Source organism: Cynocephalus volans, chromosome 2, assembly GCF_027409185.1.
Source record: "Cynocephalus volans isolate mCynVol1 chromosome 2, mCynVol1.pri, whole genome shotgun sequence".
Taxonomy (NCBI): Eukaryota; Metazoa; Chordata; class Mammalia; order Dermoptera; family Cynocephalidae; genus Cynocephalus; species Cynocephalus volans.
In genome coordinates, this window is record NC_084461.1 from 39,403,720 (window position 1) to 39,422,270 (window position 18,551).

The window sequence follows — 18,551 nt, forward strand, 5'->3', positions numbered from 1 at the left end:
TCATGACTGTAAGATTCTAAACATACCTGAATTATGGTACCTATGTGACAATCATGGAATTTTAAGAGTTTTGCCTTAGAAATTATAACACCCATATATGATTTCTTGGAGGGTGAGGATTGAGGAGTAGAACTTCTAAATATTTAAGAGGAGGAGGAAAAAAAGAAAACTACATCAACACAGCAAAACAGAAAAAAGAAAAAAAGGAAAAAAGAAAGACTTATACCTCCCCCCACAAAAAAGAAATAGGAACCCAACATATCAAGTATGAATACCCCCCAAAATGTGAATGTGTTAAATTTCTCTACAAAGGGACAAACACAATCAGACTGGGACAAAAGAAAATATCACTAAGTTACTGTTCATAAGAAAACACCTTGGGCTGAGCCCGTGGCGCACTCGGGAGAGTGCAGCGCTGGGAGTGTGGCGATGCTCCCACCGCAGATTCGGATCCTACATAAGAATGGCCGGTGCACTCACTGGCTGAGTACCGGTCACGAAAAAGACAGAAAAACAAAACAAACAAACAAAAAAACACCTCAAACAAAAAGTCTTAACAATATAGAAAATAAAGAGATAGGAAAATATTAAGTCTACAAAATATAAATAAAATAAAGCAGCAGTGGTAATATTAACATCAAACACAGAATTCCAGGCAAAAGTGGTTAAGTAGGACTAAAATGGGTAAAATATTCATGTCACAGTAAAGTTGTATAAGATGCTTGCATATCAAACAACACAGCAGTAAAATATGTAAATTAAATTTAGAAGTAAAAAAAAGGTACAGATAACATGAATAATATAATTACAAATTGATCTCATAATCAGGTCTAGAACTTTGTATACTACAAAGAATACACATTCTTTTCAAGTGTCCATGGAATATTTATAAAAGTTAACAACACATTTACTTAGCCATAAGAAAAACTTCAATAAAATCTAAAAAGTAGAAATATTCAGGCTAAATTCTCTGATCACAATGCAATATAATTCATCTCTTTTTAACAGGTTAAAAAAGAAAAATACAGTGGCCTGATTAGCTCAAAAAAACTAGGCTTAAATGGTGGTGCAAGAAATACCTTTAGAGTCAAAAGACTTGCCTATCTTTCAAGGGTTTATGCTCTGTAAGCATTTCAGGAAAGAAAACAAAAGCTCAGAGAACAAAGACTTTGTCTACTTAGTTCACCATTATATCCTCAGCATACAGTATGTGCTAAATAAATATTAGTTGAATGAAACAATGAGAAACTATCATACGCTGAATCTGTTATGCACCAGGTATTATGTATGAAATACTTAAAAGGCATTTAGTAAAATGTAATATCTGCTATGGTTTGAATATGGTTTGTCCCCACCAAAACTTATGTTGAAACTAATCCCCAATGTAAGAGTACTGAGAAATAAGGCCTTTAATTTTTTTTTTTTTAATTTTATTTTGTCGACATGCATTGTGGCTGATTATTGCTCCCCATCACCAAAACCTCCCTACCTACTCCCTCCCCCCCTCCCCCCAACAATGTCCTTTCTGTTAGCTTGTCGTATCAACTTCAAGTAATTGTGGTTGTTATATCTTCTTCCCCCCCCACCCGGTTTTGTGTGTGTGTGTGTGTGTGTGTGTGTGTGTGTGTGTGTGTGTGTGTGTGTGTGAATTTATTTATTAATTTTTAGCTCCCACCAATAAGTGAGAACATGTGGTATTTCTCGTTCTGTGCCTGACTTGTTTCACTTAATATAATTCTCTCAAGGTCCATCCATGTTGTTGCAAATGGCAGTATTTCATTCGTTTTTATAGCTGAGTAGTATTCCATTGTGTAGATGTACCACATTTTCCGTATCCACTCATCTGATGATGGACATTTGGGCTGGTTCCAACTCTTGGCTCTTGTAAAGAGTGCTGCGATGAACATTGGGGAACAGGTATACCTTCAACTTGATGATTTCCATTCCTCTGGGTATATTCCCAACAGTGGGATAGCTGGGTCGTATGGTAGATCTATCTGCAATTGTTTGAGGAACCTCCATACCATTTTCCATAGAGGCTGCACCATTTTGCAGTCCCACCAACAGTGTATGAGAGTTCCTTTTTCTCTGCAACCTCGCCAGCATTTATCGTTCAGAGTCTTTTGGATTTTAGCCATCCTAACTGGGGTTAGATGGTATCTCAATGTGGTTTTGATTTGCATTTCCCGGATGCTGAGTGATGTTGAGCATTTTTTCATATGTCTGTTGGCCATTTATATATCTTCCTTAGAGAAATGCCTACTTAGCTCTTTTGCCCATTTTTTAATTGGGTTGCTTGTTTTCTTCTTGTAAAGTTGTTTGAGTTCCTTGTATATTCTGGATATTAATCCTTTGTCAGATGTATATTTTGCAAATATTTTCTCCCGCTCTGTTGGTTGTCTTTTAACTCTGTTAATTGTTACTTTTGCTGTGCAGAAGCTTTTTAGTTTGATATAATCCCATTTGTTTATTTTTCCTTTGGTTGCCTGTACTTTTGGGGTCGTATTCATGAAGTCTGTGCCCAGTCCTATTTCCTGAAGTGTTTCTCCTATGTTTTATTTAAGAAGTTTTATTGTTTCAGGGTGTATATTTAAATCCTTAATCCATTTTGAGTTGATTTTAGTATACGGTGAGAGGTATGGATCTAGTTTCATTCTCCTGCATATGGATATCCAGTTATCCCAGCACCATTTGCTGAAGAGGCAGTCCCTTCCCCAGTGAATAGGCTTGGTGCTTTGTCGAAGATCAGATGGCAGTAAGTGTGTGGGTTGATTTCTGGATTCTCTATTCTATTCCATTGGTCAGTGTGTCTGTTTTTATGCCAGTACCATACTGTTTTGGTTATTATAGCTTTGTAGTATAGCTTAAAGTCAGGTAGTGTTATACCTCCAGCTTTATTTTTTTTTGCTGAGCATTGCTTTGGCTATGTGTGTCTTTTATTGTTCCATATAAATGTCTGGATAGTTTTTTCCATTTCTGAGAAAAATGTCTTTGGAATTTTGATGGGGATTGCATTGAAATTGTATATCACTTTGGGTAGTATGGACATTTTCACTATGTTGATTCTTCCAATCCAACAGCATGGGATGTCTTTCCATCTTCTTGTATCCTCTCTAATTTCTCTCAGCAGTGGTTTGTAGTTCTCATTATAGAGATTTTTCACCTCCTTGGTTAACTCAGTTCCTAAGTATTTTATTTTTTTGGTGGCTATTGTAAATGGGCAGGCTTTCTTGATTTCTCATTCTGCATGTTGTCTATTGGAGAAAAGAAATGCTACTGATTTTTGTGTGTTGATTTTGTATCCTGCTACTGTGCTGAAATCATTTATCAATTCCAACAGTTTTTTTCGTAGAGGTTTTAGGCTGTTCGATATATAGGATCATGTCATCTGCAAACAGGGACAGTTTGACTTCCTCTTTTCCAATCTGGATGCCCTTTATTTCCTTCTCTTCTCTGATTGCTCTGGCTAGTACTTCCAACACTATGTTGAATAGGAGTGGTGAGAGTGGGCATCCTTGTCTAGTTCCTGTTCTTAAAGGAAAAGCTTTCAGCTTTTCCCCATTCAGGATGATATTGGCAGTGGGTTTGGCATATATGGCTTTAATTATGTTGAGATACTTTCCCTCTATACCTAACTTACAGAGGGTCTTTGTCATGAATGAGTGCTGTACTTTATCAAATGCTTTTTCAGCATCTATAGAGAAGATCACATGGTCCTTGTGTTTGAATTTATTAATATGGTGTATCACATTTATTGATTTGCGTATGTTGAACCAACCTTGCATCCCTGGGATGAATCCCACTTGATCGTGATGAATAATTTCACGTATGTGTTGCTGTATTCTGTTTGCTAGTATTTTAGTGAGGATTTTTGCATCTATATTCATGAAGGATATCGGCCTGTAGTTTTCTTTTTTGGTTATATCTTTACCTGGTTTTGGTATCAGGATGATGTTTGCTTCATAGAATGAGTTTGGGAGGTTTGCGTCCGTTTCAATCTTTTGGAATAGTTTGTAAAGAATTGGTGTCAATTCTTCTTTGAATGTTTGGTAAAATTCTGCTGTGAATCCATCTGGTCCTGGGCTTTTCTTTGTTGGGAGCCTTCTGATAACAGCTTCAATCTCCTTTATTTTTATTGGTCTGTTCAAATTTTCTACGTCTTCATGGTTCAGTTTTGGGAGCTTGTGTGTGTCCAGAAATTTATCCATTTCCTCCAGATTTTCAAATTTGTTGGCGTATAGTTGTTTATAGTAGTCTCGAATGATTCCTTGTATTTCAGATGAATCAGTTGTAATATCACCTTTTTCATTTCTAATTTTGGTTATTAGAGTCTTCTCTCTTCTTTTTTTTGTTAGCCATGCTAATGGTTTGTCAATTTTATTTATCTTTTCAAAAAACCAACTTTTTGATTCGTTGATCTTTTGAATTGTTTTTTGGTTTACAATTTCATTCAGTTCTGCTCGGATCTTAATGATTTCTTTCCGTCTGCTAACTTTAGGTTTGAATTGTTCTTGTTTTTCTAGTTCTTTAAGGTGAAGTGTTAGGTTGTTCACTTGCCATCTTTCCATTCTTCTGAAGTGAGCGTTTAATGCAATAAATTTCCCCCTCAATACTGCTTTTGCAGTATCCCACAGGTTTTGGTATGATGTATCATTGTTTTCATTAGTTTCAATAAATTTTTGGATTTCCTGCTTGATTTCTTCTTGGACCCATATGTCATTAAGTAGAATGCTGTTTAATTTCCATGTGTTTGTTAGTTTCCAGAGTTTCGTTTGTTATTAATTTCTAGTTTTAATCCATTGAGGTCTGAGAAGATACATGGGATAATTCCAATTTTTTTGAATTTATTGAGACTTGATTTGTGACCTAATATGTGATCTATCCTGGAGAATGATCCATGTGCTGATGAGAAGAATGAATATTCTGAGGTTGTTGGGTGGAATGTTCTGTAGATATCTGCCAATTCCAATTGGTCTAGAGTCTTGTTTAGATCTTGTGTTTCTCTACTGATTCTTTGCCTAGATGATCTGTCTAATATTGACAGTGGGGTGTTCAAGTCCCCTGCTATTATGGTATTAGTGTCTATTTCCTTCTTTAGGTCTAATAGTGTTATTTTTATAAATCTGGCTGCCCCAACATTGGGTACGTACATATTTATGATTGTTATGTCTTCTTGATGGATCAGTCCTTTTCTCATTAAGTAGTGTCCCTCATTGTCTCTTTTTATGGTTTTTAGTTTAAAGTCTATTTTGTCAGATATAAGAATAGCTACTCCAGCTCGTTTTTCTTTTCTGTTTGCATGGTGAATCTTTTTCCATCCTTTCACTCTTAGTCTGTGTGAATCTCTATGGGTGAGGTGGGTCTCTGGTAGGCAGCATATAGTTGGGTCCTCATTTTTGATCCAGTCATCCAGTCTATGTCTTTTGATTAGGGAATTTAAGCCTTTTACATTAAGAGTTGTTATTGAAAGGTGTTGATTTATTCCTAGCATTTTATTGGTTGTTTGGTTGTCTTAGGTATCTTTTGTTCCTTGCTTTCTGATTTACTGTTTGGTTTCTGTGTTTGTTGGTTCCTTAGGTTGTAGATAGCGTTTTTGTTTGCTTGTTTTCTCTTCATGAATGCCATTTTTATTATACTAGTGGGTATTGATTTTTCTTGGGTTTTTATGGCAGTGGTAGTTATTTTTCAGGAACCAAACCCAGTACTCCCTTGAGGATTTCTTGTAAGGGTGGTCGTGTGGTAGTGAACTCCCACAGTTTTTGTTTGTCTGAGAAATATACTATTTGCCCTTCATTTCGGAAGGATAGCCTTGCAGGATAGAGTATTCTTGGATGGCAATCTTTGTCTTTTAGTATTTTGAAAATATCATCCCATTCCTTTCTAGCTTTTGGGTTTGTGATGAAAAGTCTGATGTTAGCCTGATTGGGGCTCCCTTATAGGTGATTTGATGCTTCTCTCTTGCAGCTTTTAAGATTCTCTCTTTGTCTCTGAGTTTTGCCAATTTGACTATGACATGTCTTGGAGAAGGCCTTTTTGGGTTGAATACGTTTGGAGATCGTTGAGCTTCCTGGATCTGAAGATCTGTGATTTTTCCTATACCTGGGAAGTTTTCTGCCACTATTTTGTTGAATATGTTTTCAATGGAATCTCCATTTTCCTCCCCTTCTGGAATACCCATGACTCGGATATTTGAGCGCTTGAGGTTGTCTGATATCTCTCTCAGATTTTCTTCCATGTCCTTGATTCTTTTTTTTTTTTTTTTTTTTTTGTCTGCTTGTGTTATTTCAAACAGCCCATCTTCAAGTTCAGAGGTTCTCTCTTCAACTTCGACAAGCCTGCTGGTTAAACTCTCCGTTGTGTTTTTTATTTCGCTGAATAACTTGTTCAGTTCAGCAAGTTCTGCTACATTTTTTTTTTTCAGGACATTGATTTCCTTGTACATTTCCTCTTTCAGATCCTGTATACTTTTCCTCATTTCATCATGATGTCTAGCTGAGTTTTCTTGTATCTCATTCAGTTTCCTTAGAATTATCGCTCGAAATTCCTTGTCAGTCATTTCAAGGGCATCTTGTTCTATAGGATCTAGAGTTTGAGATTTATTAACTTTTGGTGGTGTACTTTCTTGATTTTTTGTATTTCTGGTATCTTTTTTTTGGTGTTTATTCATTGTGACGGGGGGTTTCACAGTCCACTGGTTTGAGACTAATGACTAACTAGGATGTTGCTGTGGTTGCCAATTTCGTATGGCTCCCTCCATGACTGCTCAGTTGGCCTCTAATGCCTTGTGTGTGTGGTTGCCTCAGGTCTTGGGCTTCTCCGGGGAGCCACCTTTCTGGTCAGCTTGGACTCTGCTGGGCTGGTGGATCACGTACCACAGGGTGTGTGATCTCTGTTGAGCTTTCACTTCCTGTGCAGGACTTCTCCCTGTTCCGTGTGCTCTGGCCCAGGCTGTTGGATTGTGCAGTGGCGACCCCACAGGGTGTGTGGTTTCTGTCGAGTCTCTGCCTCCCAGGTCGCACGTCTCCCCACTCTGTGTGCACTGTGCTGGGCTGGGGTGTGTCTTCTGCAACCCTCGTCTATCAGCTGGGCCTTTAAGACCCTGCTCGGCACCACCTCGCCCAGGAAGTCTGCCAGGTTTCTGGTAGGCACAGACGACTGGTCGCTCTGGGTGCCTTTGTAGCACTGTGTAGATATTTCTCGGGACTTGTTCACGTTTGTATCCCCCCGGCATAGACCGAATCTAGCGCCCACCTGCAGCCAGCTCTCCGGCAGGTTCAAGCGGACCTGGGTACTCTCCTACCACACTATTCCCAACCAGAAATTGGTTAGGCTTTTTTCCGAACTGGTGGCCGCAGAGATGGTATCTGCCTCCCAGTAACAGGAAGTTTACTGGGGGCCAGAGTCCAGGGTGTAGTGGAGTGACAGTCGGCCCGCCCGTACTTCCTTGCCCTCCCGACACTGGCCGGAGACGCCCCACGCCACCAGCCCCGCCAGAGAACCGCGGAGGGAGTGGGAGGGGAGGCCGGCCCGCAGGCTCCGGAAAGCCCCGCGCTGGGGCAAGTAAGTGGGAAGGCTCAGTGACGGCCGAGCCGGGCGGAGCTGCCAGTACCTGGGAAAATGGAGGCAGCCCCAGGGCGGCGAGTGATCCGGTGATGCAGGTGGGAGCCGGGTGGGCGTCAGCCCCCCAAACAGGGCTTGGCCAGGGGTCACTCACAGTGCTGTGCGAGGTCGGGCGCTCACTCTGCCTCTGGTTTGCCGCCTTCCCCGTTCTCGGCCGCTGCCGCCTCGGGCTGTTCAGTCGCGGCGCGGCTCGGGCGCTCCCAGGAATCTTCTTTAATGCCGGCCTGGAACCTCGAATCCTGAATAGGGCAGCTGGCCGTCTTCAGCGTGGCCCCAGCCTCCAGGATCCTGTCTGCATCCACAGCAGCCCTGGCGCCGTGTTCCCTGTTTCGAGACTCGCTTTTGCAGCTAAGAAACAGTTCTTTTCCTGCTCCACACTTCAAAGCTGTTGCCTGTAAATGAGGCAGCCTCTCCTGCTGGGGGCAAAGTGGCGTTCAGCCCCCACGACCGGCCAGCAGCTGCGGTCCTCCCTTAAGAGATGGCAAGAGGAAGGTCCACAAGTTTCCCGGCTGCCTGAGGCCCAGTGGCCGCCTTTTCCACCTGAGCTACTCCGCGCCAGCCTCCGCAGCCACCGCCATCTTGAAACGCCAAAGGTCTTCTCTGAAATAAGGCCTTTAAAAGGTGACTGGATCCATGAGGGTTCTGCCCTCATGAATGGATTAATCCATTAATGGATTAATGGGTTAATGGATTAATAGGTTATCATGAGAGTAGAACTGGTGGCTTTCTTATTAATTAATTAATCTTGTTTGCTTTTTTTGGTGACTGGCCAGAACTGGTGGCTTTATAAGAGAGAGAGAGACCTGAGCTAGCATGCTAGCATAATCAGCCCTCTAGCCATATGATGTCCTATACTACCTTGGGACTCTGCAGACAGTCCCTTCCAGCAAGATGGCCCTTGCCAGATATGGCCCCTTTACCTTGGACTTCTCAGCCTCCAGAACTGTAAGAAATAAATTTTGTTTCTTTATAAATTACCCAGTTTCAGATATTGTTATAAGAAACAGAAAATAGACTAAGACAACATCCATTCCTGGGAATTTGCATTTTTATCAAGTATGCATAGCAGGTAATTCTTACGTTCACTAAACATTGAGAACTACTAGCTTACCGAAAATGATAATACCATTTGGTTGATGAAACCCAGAAACATTACCTTAAAAATCGGAAACAGTATAGCTACCATAACCCTGTTCTGACACTTTTAACCAATGCGATGAGGCAAATGAAAGAAAGGAAGGAAGGAATGGAGGGAGGGAGGGGGACAGAAGAAAAAAAATGTATCATTTTATTATCTGAAAGAAAAAGCTAATCACATTACTTCACAAGTTAAATTACTGCCTATGCAAGAAAACCAATTGAAAACTCTTGACTTGTAAGTTGGAAAATATGGCTTATTCAAGAAAAATACTACAATAATTTTTCAATATACCAGCAATAATCATAAGAAAAAAAGATGGGAGAACAAACATTCACAACAGCAATAACTCAGAATACCAAGGAATAAACTAAACATGAATGTATATGAAGAAAACTATAAAACTTTATTAAAGGATAAAAAAGATCAACTGACTTGTGCTCTGGTCAACTCAGCTAAGTTGGACTTACATTTCCCACAGTTCCCTTCCTTGTGTAGATCTGAGTAGTGTTGGCCACAGGAGACAATTTGCATACAATATGGGAGCAGAAATGAAGCAGCAGCCATATTTTTTACACTCTGAAGTTTGGTGCAGGGCACACTGTGGAGTTCGCATTCATTGCTGCTGATCTGTTAGCTTACCTTGTTGGCATGGGGAAGCAGCTGGACCTGCAGTTCTTTCACCTCCCATCAGATCTTCTTTCAGCTTCTCAAAATCCTGGGCCAGCATGTGCAGCTCCAGGATCAAGGGTGTTAGACTCTCCTGCAGGTGACCCGCAGCATCAAAATTTGAGTTGGCAAGAGGCCAATGCAGGTTCCATTTTGTCCCCAAGGGTTTCAGTCTGTCCTTGCTCTCATCCACATCCAGCATCCCTGACTGCCAGTCAAGCTGATCTGCAGCAGCTTCAGGATCCACATGGACTCAGTGGCAACAGCCTGCACAGACTGCTCTACTAGCTCCCACAATTCCACAAAGTCCAACCCCTGTAATAAATCCCTTATTCTTTAGCATGCAAAGTAGTATGCTTCTTTGGTGGAAACTGATACACAAGCCAGATTATTTTACTGCATAAGAAGACAACATTCCTCTGCAACCAGGCAAACGAAGGAGCTGGCCATGGGCCAGCCCTACCCCCCCGACTCCCCCTCTCACTCTCACTACTCTGTAACAACATCTTAGAATCTAAAAAAAAATTTTTTTTAAACTAATTATTAAAAAAAAAAGAAGATAACACTGATGGTGTTAATCTTTTCAAATTAATCTATAAATGTAATATAATTCTAATCAAATCATAAAGGGATTTTATTTTAGAATTTCACAAGATGATTCTAAATTTCATTTGAAAGAGTAAATGCTGACAAACTTTTAAAAATGCAAAGTAATGTGCATACTGAAAGATGAATACAAAGTCCAGAATCAGACCAAGTATGTGCACTGTAGGGGGGGTGGGGGAGATAATGGGTGCACCATTCCTAATTGGTAGAAGAAATGATGTATTCTTTAACCCAGATACTGTTATCAGTTAGAGTTCTTAAATGCATGGAGCAGAAAACACTCTTGGCAGTATAAGCAAAAAATAAATTTATTAAAATGATACTGGGAAATCACAGTCTTGCCCAGGTTTCGAGCACCAGGCTTCAAAGCTATCCCTCGAGAACTTCAGTCAAAATGACACCAGACAACTGCTCTGGTGAAGACCTCCCTGCCACCAAGACTGGCTTGCACTGCCCAAACCCATGTCACCAGATATACCTCTGGCATGACTGCCAGTGCTGTCCTGCCTGCTGCTGCCATAAAAGAGTCTTGGCAGCATTTGTTTCCTTGCTCTCAATACAAACTTTGGAGTGGGGAAGGGTATGTATCTCATTGGCTAATTCTAGATCACATGCCCACATCCTAGCTGCAAGGAAGGTTGGAAAAGGTAATATATGATGTTTTTACAAATATAGGAGAGGGTGGATTCTATCTCCCTTCAAGATGCATTAGAAGAAAAATCCCAAATACGCTATACTGAAAAGGAAATGACCAGTCCACACTGGTAGTCAGTAGGTTGGAAAAGGCTATAACTGCTAAGTACTACTGGAGAAAATCCATCATCAAATGAAGCCTAGATTGAATCATTGGCTTTCAGTCTGTATAATACACAGTTTTACAGAGTCAAACAACTTTAGATTTTAAAATGTCATATCCACATAGATTAGGGTTTTGCAATACAGACCATTTCTCTAGTTAAATTAAGAAAGGAAATCAATTTACTTGACTAGCAGCCTGAAAATTTTGCATGGTTACATAGCTTTTGTAATCAGCTTGGTTATCAAATTTGGGATGTTTATATGAATTTGTAAACAGACTTCTACATAGCCTAGCTAGCTAGATGAGCTCAAAATTATTTTTAAAAATTTGAAAGGCATGATTACAGAAAAATGCCAAAACTTCTCCATGGCAAAGTTAAAGACAAATAAATGGAGAAAATGTAGAATATTTAAACAGAGAAATTTAGAACATTTATGACAGAGAAAGATTAGTAGTCTTGATTTATTAAGGACTCTAGAAAGTAATAAGAAAAAATAAGTATCTCCAAAATAATATGGGCAATGCATATGAAAAGGCAATGTGGAAAAGGAAGAAATATGAATGGTCAAAAAAATTATGAAAAGATGTCAGGTCTATTAGTAATTGATTGAATTAAAATTAAAACAACATAATTTCAAAGTAAGATTCACAAAAGATTACTAATACTCTGTTAGTAGCAGTGGGAAAATGATCACTCTCATAGATTACTAGCAAGAGTATAAATTGGCATAACCTTTCTTTTTTTTTTTTTTTTGTGGCTGCTGGTTGGTACAGGGATTAAACCCTGGACCTTTGTGTTGTCAACACCATGCTCTAATCACTGAACTAACCACACAACCCTTGGTCTAACCTTTCTATGGGCAATTTGCCCATGCATCAAAAACCACAAAAAAATAAGCAAACACTTTGATTCAGCATTTGCAATTCTAGAAATTTATCATAAGATAATAATAAAGTAAATACAAAGACCTATACATGGCTGTACAGCATAGCATTGTTGACAATAAGAAAAACTTAAAAACAATATATATGTCCAAAACACAGGACTAGTGAAATAAATTCCACACAGTATTTTGCAGCCATTAAAAAAATACTTATTCCCATATTTACTTAAATAAATAAATATAAAATTTAAAAGGCAGCCTATAAAAAGTATGTAAAATTTTGCATTTTGCTTAAAAAATGTATTAATATATATGCATTAAAAAATCTGGAAGGCTGTTCTTTCCATTTATCTCTCAGTGGTGGCCTTATGAATGTGATCACTTTTTTTTTCTTTCTTTGATTTTCTAAAAAATTTTAATGTCCTACGATTATGACCATAAAACCAATAAAGCTACTTTGAAAAGTTAAAGCCAGAAGTAAACTCAGACTGTGATGTAAAAGACAGCCTCTTAAGTGTACTTAAAAATTATAGAAACATATTTATAACACTATAAATATATATTAACAGAAACATTAAAATATATAACATTAATTAGCATTAATAAAATCGCATACAATCTCTTAAGTCAAATTTATAGTATAATGTAAAAATAGTTTGTTCAGTTATGTATTAGTTGACACATGAAAAGTCTGTATAAAAGATTTCTATATCTTCACATAAAATAAACTTATGTAGGTTCCTTATGTGAATACTTTGCAGAGAACAACTATTTTTTTAATGATAATGGAGTCTACAACAATCCTCAAATTCTTGATCATTTGCAATAATGAAAATTGTTTTCTAAAGCACTAAGATTGAGCTACTTTCTACAAATTCTTCCAGGATGAGGAAATAATGATTTCCAGGTACTTTCAATCAAGATATATGGCCAAAATGCAAAAAATGCAAAGGATACCTCCATTACAAGGTCATGAATACTTTCTATAAACCTCAGGGTTTATAATGCTACAAATTAGGAATCATCTCTACTTTAAAAAATAAACATTCGAAAGCAAACAGAAAGGACATTGTTGGGTGGGAGTGGGGAGAGGGAGGAGGGAGGGGGGTTTTGGTGATGGGCCACAATAATCAACCACATTGTATATCGACAAAATAAAATTAAGGAAAAAAGAAATAAACATTCGATATTAGAATTAATAAAGAAGTCAATGTATTTAAAGGTTTAGTGCATATAATTATCCCTTTGAACCAAAAATAAATGCCATTATCCACTTAGCTGGATGGGAACTGGGACACAGAAAGTTTGAATTAATGGCCAAGCCAGAGAGGCACAGCAGCAGCAATATTCCCCTCCTTAGTAAGCCACTGTGGTCTGTAAGTTATCAAAAGATTACTTCAACTATTTAAATGATGATCCAAATTTAAAGTGACCAGAACTTATCATTTACAAATAACTATCATGATTTATAAATAGTAACATATACACATAGTAGGGTATTAAGAATGTATTTTATAAATGGAAAGTATAAAACAACTTACTTAATGAGAGGGAAAAAAACTCACAAGTGATCTTGGAAGCAGATCTTTCAGCTCCAGTCAAGCTTTCAGCTGCCTGCAGCCCCTGCCAACATCTGGACTGCAACTTTATGAGACCCTGGGCCAGAACTGTCTAGCTAATCCTCTTCCAAAGTCCTGACCCACAGAAAGAATAAGGTAATAATTGTTTACTGTTTTAAGCTTCTAAGTTTTGATGTAATTTTTTATGCATCAATAGATACCTAGAACAATATTGTTTCTATTTTTTTTTTTTTAATGAAGAAAAATGACATTTATTGCTTATAGTTTCTGAGGCTGGGAAGTCCAAAGTCCATCTGGTGGTGGTGACAGTGACCCAGAGGTCTCACACTGCAAGACGGTGGAAGCAGAGAGAGCAGAGAGAAAGACAGACTCTCCTCTTCTTTCAAAGCCCTCAGAACCACTCCCCTGACCACCATTTTTAATCCATTCACTACTGCATGGTCCTACAATCCAATCACCTCTTCAAAGTTCATCCCGTAATAGGATTTCCCACCCTCTTAACAGTCACAGTAGGGGCTAAGTTTCTAATACCTAAAACTTGGGGAATACAATTCAAGCTTCAATGAGTTTTGGGGAGACATAATTCAATCCACTACATTCTACCCCTGGCCCCCCAAAACTCATGTCCTTTTCACATGCAAATATATTCATTTCATCCCCAAAGCCTTAACTTGTTTCAACTCCAAAGTTCAAAGTCCCATCTGTCAAATCAATACAAGTTATCTACTTCCAAGATACAATTGTGTAACAAACATAGGGAATGTATTCCCATTCCAAAAGGGAGAAATAGGCCAAAAGAAAGGTGTAACAGGTCCCAAACAAGTCTGAAACCCAGCAGGGCAGGCATTAAATCTCAAATCTGGCAAATCATGTACCTTGACTCCATGTTCAATGTCCTCTGCATGCTGGTGTGGGGGTTGGGTCCCTAAGTCCTCTGGCAGCTCCACTCCTATGGCTTTCCTGGTCTCAGGTGATGCTTTAGTTCTCACAGGCTGGCGTTGCACACTCTGGTACTTCCACAGATCTGGGGTCTCCATGGCGGTCCCGCTCTCACGGCTCCACTAGATGTGGTGCTGATAGGGTTTCTCTGCTGCAATTTGGACCCCACATTTCTGCTCGGCATTGCTCTAGTGAAGGCTGTCTGCAGTGACTCCGTCCCTGCAACAGATCTCTTCCTGCGTCCCCAAGAACCCCCATTTTCCATACATCCTTTGAAATCTGGGTGGATGCTCCCAAGCCTTCCTAGCTCTGCATTCTGAGAGCCTGCAGACCTAACACCACATGGATGCTGCCAAGGCTTCCAGCTTGTATCTTCCAAAGCTGTACCTCCAGCCACACCTGGGGGCCAAGGTAGCCATGGCTGGAGCAGCCAAAGCAACTGGGGTGCTGGAAGCAGCTTCTCAAGGTGGCTGTGGGCATCGAGCCCATGGAGGGCACCTCAGGCCTGTTCCCCAAGACCATTCTGCCACCCTAGGCCTTTGGGCCTGAAATGGAAGGGTTGGTCCCAGAGGCCTTGTTTCTATTTTTAAGAAAGGTTTAAGTGCGGTTCCAGAAACACACATTTTGGGCATCTATTTCACTCCACCCATTGGTGCAGAATTTAATATCTGGCTTAGATTCTGAACACGAGAAGGAGAAATTTAATAAGTGCACTTCTATTATTTATTGTCTCTGACTAGGACACCTAAGTCTATCAATCTTTCCTCTTAAACCTTTTTCTTCATTTTCCACTTCCTGTTCCTCCCCCTACAAATAAAGTGGACTCCCGAACCTCCTGAACTCCCAAGACTTCAGTTTAATTTACATATTCACTTTTGTTGGTAAGGTTCCTTCAGGGCAATAATTATAATTTTCTTTTAAACCTGTCATGCATGAACTCTAAAGTGCTCAAGGTGTTTAATAAATATTTCACTATACTAAAAAAGGGGTAAGCACATAAGCAATCCTCAGCCTACAAACTAAAGATATTATTTGAGATGACTTCTTTGCCAGTAGCGTCACCCATATCATAAATTTCTCTCCATGACTTGCAGGAGCCACTTTCTGCAATGGCCAGACTTTGTCACTGCCCATCCCCATTATAGCAAATGCCATCAACTATGGGGCCTTCAAAGTATACACAGGAGTAACAGCCCTTGTCCTTAACCCCACAAACACATAATTAGCTGGTCACTTTAATCATATGCTATCATGTATTGTTTGCTAATAATCCCTTAGACATTATTTCTGCCCAAACAAAAAAGAATTAACAAATTCCAAATGTAAATGTCATCTTCTGTTTCAACCTTCCTCCCTCCCCCGCACCCCGCAATTTCACAAATTATTTACCAAAACTTGAAGTAAAAGCACGGTCTGAAATCCAAAAACTGCCTTTATTGTGCTTTACAAATATGTATTCTTCACTGAACTGTAGTTGCTGTGAAACTTAATATATTTAATTTCTTTCCTAAAATACCAAAAGCAGATGCCAAACGTAACGCAGCTAATTGGCAAATAAAGGAAACACAAATCTTGCTCCCTTCCACTGAAATTTTTTATTGCCATCAGATCTCCGCGTAAAACGTTTAGTTCCTATAACCGTTACGAATAAAACATACGATTCTAAATTTCAACACGTTCCAAGTCTCATCAAATTCCCAAAGTCATTCTTTTCTTAGGTTGGTGTGATGCGTAATTTTTAAAATGTCAATTTAAAAAACGGGGCAGGAAGCCCTGGTGTCTGTAGAAAAGGGACCATGTCACATAGCATTCAAGCCACTAGGGCTCCGGGGCGCGAAGGGCTCTCGTACTTGTTAAGGATGGCAAAGGGCTTCTCCGGCCACACCCCCGGAGCCCTGTCGCGGGAAGGGAAACGCCAGGGGCGAAGATCCTAGGCAAGAGCTGGGTATCTATGCGATCTGGAAGGCGCCCAAGGCCGGAGAACGGCGCCAGGGATCCGCGTTGACCCCCGGGGCCGCCGGACAGTGCCAGCCCGGGGGTCACTCCCACTCCGCTCGCTCCGAGCTCCCGCGCGCCTGCCCTCCCAGCACGCCCTCCCCACCCTCAACCCGCGCCTCCAAGACTTCAGGCTCGGTGGGTACCCGCCTCCGGCCTCCCAGCCCAGGTAAGAGTTTCATGGCGGCCATTCCGCCCCCTCCAGCCCAGCCCCTGACACAGCTCAGCCGTACCCACCCTGCCTTCTCACGGCTGAAGCACGCAGCGACGCAACAGCCACCCCGCCCTTCTCCCCCTCGCCGCTGTCGGCACCATAGAGCCCCCGGCCGCCGGCCAGAGCGGCTCCGGCCCGCAACATCGGCCGAGAGGACGCCGGGATACTGGCTCGGCTCCGAGTTGAAAGGAAGCGACGCTTGTGTGCTCTTTGGTTGAATGGGTAGATATCTTGAGTTGCCCCTCTCCCTCCCCAAAAGGAGACTTTGGGGACGACCGAGTGAGAAGAGAAAAGTGCCCTGTTGGTTTCCTTCTGTCAAACCTGAAGATTCGTTTCTCGGCTTAGCCGGGGCGTATTACAGACGCACCCAAGTGGCGACCGGGAAGCTAGAGACGGAGAAAGGGCCCTACCGAACGCCGGACGCACAGGACTTACTCCCAGACGATTGAGCTAGGAGCCCCGGACCGTCACGGGTCGCGAAGGTGAAAAGATATTTCCAACTTCCCCAAGTAGATCCTTCAGGGTGGGTGACGGAGAGCTTTTCACGAGGCGGAGGGACCGCGCGACCTCACGGACCTGACGCTTTTCAGTAGCGCTTTACCTCCCCCTTGGGGATTTCTTGATAACTGCTTGCCGCGACGCGGAAGGATGCTGGGGGCTATTCTGTCTTGTGAACAGCGGTGACACGGCTAGAACGCTTAATAACGACTCCTAAATGCCCAGGAGTCGAAAAAGCAACTGCGTACGGGGTAGCTTGACCTCAATTGATCACACTCACAAGATACAGTTTCTTTACTGGGACTGTCGCCAGGTCCCGTCCTGTCTCCCTGTGTCAGAGTGGTAGTTCTGTCTTAGCACCAAGGAAACATCTAGCTTGACATTCGACGCTAGGAAGCACTGGCCCAAAAGAAGAGGAACATTCTTTTCCCTTTCTACCTACAGTTTCTCAAAACAAGTGCAGAGGGAAAGCAAGGGAAGAAGTAGGATTATATTACATAGTTGAAAGAGGTCATAAAAAATTGGAATCTTCAATCTCAAGCAAACAGAGACTAGGCCCCTAACAGAACTTCAACATTTCTCATAGAATTTTTCATTACTTGTCACACAGTTGGCTCGTAGCCAATGGAAAAGATTCAACTGAGGATAGGTATATACATTTTAACGCCCACATAGATTAAAAGGTAATTAAAAATATCTGTCACCAAATATATTTACAATTTTGAGTGTTTTTAGTCATGTTAAGGGCAATTTTTTTCTGTCAATGCAGTAATAATTTGGCATTACTCTATGGCAGCATGGTACATGTCTTACAGTCTAGGCCTTATGGAACTGTTGAGGTGCTGTGAGGCACCCTCCCCCAAGAAATGCACTTACACGCCACTCATGCACAAAAGGGCAGTTTATTCACTCCAGCTGGCCAGCGTCCATCTCCCAACGAGCAACCAAGGAAGAACAGCAATTGAGCCTTGGTCTTGTGGGGTTTTTAAAGGCAAAAATTACATCCCATTGGCACACGGGTTTGTCCAGGTGCACAAAGCAAGCTAGGGAGCTAGGTCACAGAGGCCAAGAATGAGCTGTTTGAGCAATCAAGCATACAAGTTTTCATTGTGTGTGGTTCCTGTTACCATGTAATAATTCACTGTGTATGGCTTCTGTTTCTATGCAATTGTTTTTGTTTCTATGAGGTTAACAGTTTCTCACGCAGAAGCAGGGGTAGGCTGGTCAGACGAGGCAAAATGGAGTTACTTAGGTTAAGCAAGCAATTCTACAGAAGCAGATAGCGTACATTATGAACGTGTAGGGAGCTCTATTTCAGAGGGACACCATAGATGGCTTCCTAAAAACCAAAACAGAATAAAATTGTTAGTTCTTTTCTCTGGGTCAGTTTACTGCCTAAACTCATGGATTCATTATATAACACAGCTCTGTGTGGCAGGCAGTAGTAACAAGGCTACAAAATGACTATGGAGCTCAAGTTCTAGTGGGAGATATAGGCCACAAGGTAACAAGCTGGAGAAATGGTGATAAATACTGTAAAGAAAATATATAGGGTGATGTTATAGAGTTGGGAGAGGCTAACTTTAGTTAGGCAGTCAGGTAAGGCCCT